Below are 3,986 nucleotides of genomic sequence, written 5' to 3'. Positions count from 1 at the left end.
TAGGCTATAGGATATTTATTTTTTATTTTCAACTGGAAATGAATCTGGTATAATTTTTATATGGAAAGAAAAATACATTTAATACAGGTTCCAAATCCCCGTATACCCATCATGAACAGTAAGGTCTCATGATTGCTTCTTCTAAAACAAACAACTTTCTCTAACTGCCCCCATCTCCTGCCCCTTCTCTCTCTTTTTCTTTCTCTCTCAGAAACTGACACACACAAATATATGCATAAAGGCAAATAATTCTCCTGTCATTTTACATACTTTCCCACTCTTATCCTTATTTCTCTTGAAGAATATTTTGATTAACTGCTGTTTGCTCTCACGATGTCACAGTAGTATCACATTTGAGTACAAGGTGCAACATCTTGTGCCATTTGTGCATAAAAAATTTTGGTAGCAATATATCATCACAAATTGGTGATTAATAAATGAAAATGACCAAGATCAGATAATTTAATTCAAAATTAACACGTTTATTAAGAAATCCATTTTCTGAAACATTGAAAATAACATAACAACTAGAGTCTACAAGCATTAAATTAGATTTTAAAAAAATGAAGGATTTAGTACATTTTCTTAAGTCAAAATATACAATGTTTATCAAAATTTCACTCAAAAGTTGTTGATGAGCCTTATAATTAATATGAGGGATGCATCCAAGATTTCATAAAAAGAGCATAAAAATCTGAAATATTCTGTTTATTCTTTCCACATAAGTTTGTCACTCAAAAAAAAGAGTAAATTCCTTCCAAATTTGCTGACAAGAAATATTCTACTAATGTGAGAGCACTCCACATAAAAAAGGGGGGGGGGGCATAATTCAAGAATCTCCCTAAACAGTGCCTTTCCAAGTCAGTGAATCACTAACAAAATTTGATATTGTCTACTGTCACTGTGGGTAGAATTCAATCTATTTTTAAAAATATGGTCTATTCATGGAGCTAACAGAGATAGCTCTATGGTCCATTCATATATTTTTGCAGAGAAAACCCATTTCAAAACTTTGAGTAAGATAATAATAAATGCAATTTAATATCCCTACATAATTATTGAGCCATTATATGACGACTTGCAATTATGGTAACTTTGTCCAAGCCCATTGCAGCTACCATAAAGACCTTGATTTCTTGGTCAGCTCTGTTACCATGGTAATTGTCATAGTGACAAGATTACAATAGTAATAACTTGTTTATGGAATGAGGTCCAGGAGTGATACTAAAATTATTTCTTAATCCTCTGATCACCTTTATTAACATTTATCTACGCATGATTTTTATTTCAAAATAAATTTTTGTCTTGTATACAATAGTCCTTTAAACTGGAAATTATATTTAATTTCACAAAAACTTCTAAGAACTAGTAGAAATATTAGATATTAATAAAAGGTGATACATTTGCCCATTGGAAAAAAAATATTTCTTTATTGTATTTTGTGTGAAATTTTGTATACTTTAATGTCATTGCCCGCTGATGAACCTAACTCTTTTCTACAGATGTGCAGTTTAAAGAACGTTCAATGCTTTGTTGATATATCTATTCAAATTAATTTGAAGTAACTACTTATTAGCTTGGCCTTCATATATCTTCCATCTTGGTACTTGTTGTGATACCAGTACTTAAACAGCTTGGGCAGTGGGAAACCTGCATTGTAAAAAATAGAGAAAGAACAAAATGAGCTGCTGATGTAAATTATTTTTACTCATCTAGTCCAGTTTTATTAAGAAGATTTAAACTCTATTTAATACTTTTGTCACTTTTGTCCTACATCCAGATAAATTGATATATCAATATAACTATTTACAGTATGTTTTGATAATAAAGAGTCCAAATTAATTCAAATATTTACCAGATAACTGTTAATATCATGTTTTTTATGTACATGTACATAGACAGAAGGTATGGTCGGTGACGAATGGAAATACTGGTGAATCTGAAATTCAAGCAAATATTAACTATCAATGGAGCTTTAATTGTACATGATATCTTATCTTGATTCAGCTCATTTATCCATTCCCCCTCCCCCCAAAAGAGGGAATATTTATTTATTTAGATTTAGACTGTAGCTTAGATACAGCCTGTATTATTATTAAAACAACAAGCGTACCTTGCAATTTTCCAATTCAGATATCCTGTTCCTCATTAGAGTGTAACCCACACTTGCTGATCTGCATGGTTCTCAATTTTGTCCCTCTGACCGGGTGTGAACTGCTAAAATCTTGGTCCTATTGGATCTGCAATAAACATTTTTTTTTAAGTTTGAGAGTATGGTATTAGAGATAAATAAACTAACCCAATAACTACTCTTCTTAAACAATATTTAAAAAATTTCAAGCTGCCCATATCATTGGCCTATGAATATTCCAAAATTAATTATCTGGTCGGTCCAAAAACTTCAATCTCTCTCTATCATAAAGTTTCACAGAGAAGCATACGCATATTACTGTTTATTAAAGTAAAATGATTCCAACCAATATTGCTCCAGCTGTATAGCTGAATCAGGACCTGGTCTATACTGGTCCTGTATATAACTAAAGAATCACAACACATTTGAATGAAGTAAACACTAAGAACTTTTCAGAATACCACCCCAGGCCAGGCCCAGGGCATCCTGTTCAAATGGAAACTTGATTTGCGTCTAGACATTTCATTCAAATCTAACACTAAAATTGGATTTCATTCATGATTACTCTGAAGTAAAAAGTTTTTGAATAAAAGAAGCTGCTGAGAATTATACTTATTCATATGAAGATGAAATAGCGTGGACGGACTAGACCTAAACTTCAACTTTCTAGCTTGAACATTAAGTTTGGGCCTAGTCCGTCCCCGCTATTTACATACCCCATGACTACATCGACAATCTCGCTAGCCGGCTAGCACCGGCGATATCAAGACCGGATCCCGCTCTGACCAAAATCGACAGTTTCTCGTTACTAAAACAGGAGGTCGGAAACAAGTCCACATCTACCCCTGATAATTGACAATAAAACTGAAATACAGGTTTACTTTTGCCTACATGAAGGATTCCGATGAAGGTCTAGATCTACGACAAATGGTAAGTTAGGCCTATTTTTTGAGAAACTCAAATGACAGATGATTTATTTGGAAGTCAGGCAAAAGACATGGGAGTGTATGGAAATGGAGGTTTACGTAGTAAAGTAATACGGGATGGGCCCGAACCCCGGCAAACACATCACCATTGCAAGTGAGATCAAAACATGAAAATGAACTTAACTTACTTTTATTCTCATGGAATGTCAGTAGATTATTATTGATGTTCCCTCCAAGATTTTCTGCTCCAATGAAGTTCACTCAGAAATCACGATTTCGAACATCAATTCTATAAACAGATGATTAGTCGAGCTATTTCGTTGTAGAAACTGGAAATTCGCAGAGTCTAAAAGAACAACACTTCGCACAGATCTCGTAGGGAATTGTGGGAAGGAAAAAACGTGTTTAATTCATAAGATATGAATAAAACATTAGCGTCTTAGCCAATCATAGAAGTGTATTTTGCGTAATTTGACGTCATTTCATGAATTAAACATTGACCCTCCAAAATCAACCTTCAAATTGTCCGCCGGCAGCCATGTTGGCTGTGTACAAAACCTATGGGAGAAAAAAACGCGCGAAAAGAGTTACCTCTCTAGCTCCCTTCGGGAGCTTACGTATACGTAAGATCGTATCTCTGTGCGTGCGTGGTGGTAGTACGCCCTCTATTGCCCTCTCATTTCCAGTATGTTTGACGTGCTGTACTTTTATTTCTCAGCTCTACAGAATTTCTGTGCTCTCCAGAATTTCTGCAGTCTCTATTTTCGACGAGGTAGCGCTATTTGCGATGGACTATAATTCAGTCGTTTTGTTTAATTTTGCGGTTGTCTGTATTTCTGAGGTTGCCTCTATTTCTGTTGTTGTTTATGTTTCTGAAGTTTTTGTGTTCTGAGGTTGTCTATATTTCTGTTGTTTATGTTTCTGAAGTT

The 3,986-nt window shown here is 34.2% G+C and overlaps 1 long non-coding RNA gene across 1 annotated transcript; it reads right to left on the bottom strand.

Moving 5' to 3' along the window:
• Positions 1 to 1,002: 1,002 nt before the first annotated feature.
• Positions 1,003 to 3,664, bottom strand: LOC121412757. Its single transcript, XR_005969667.1, has 3 exons — positions 3,246 to 3,664; positions 2,114 to 2,240; positions 1,003 to 1,650 (listed from the first exon to the last, which is right to left on the bottom strand). It is a non-coding gene; the product is annotated as an uncharacterized LOC121412757 (long non-coding RNA).
• Between the last annotated feature and the right edge of the window lie 322 nt (positions 3,665 to 3,986).

The sequence above is a fragment of the Lytechinus variegatus genome, chromosome 4 (assembly GCF_018143015.1).
Source record: "Lytechinus variegatus isolate NC3 chromosome 4, Lvar_3.0, whole genome shotgun sequence".
NCBI classification, from domain to species: Eukaryota; Metazoa; Echinodermata; class Echinoidea; order Temnopleuroida; family Toxopneustidae; genus Lytechinus; species Lytechinus variegatus.
This window is presented reverse-complemented; position numbering and strand designations above follow the sequence as displayed.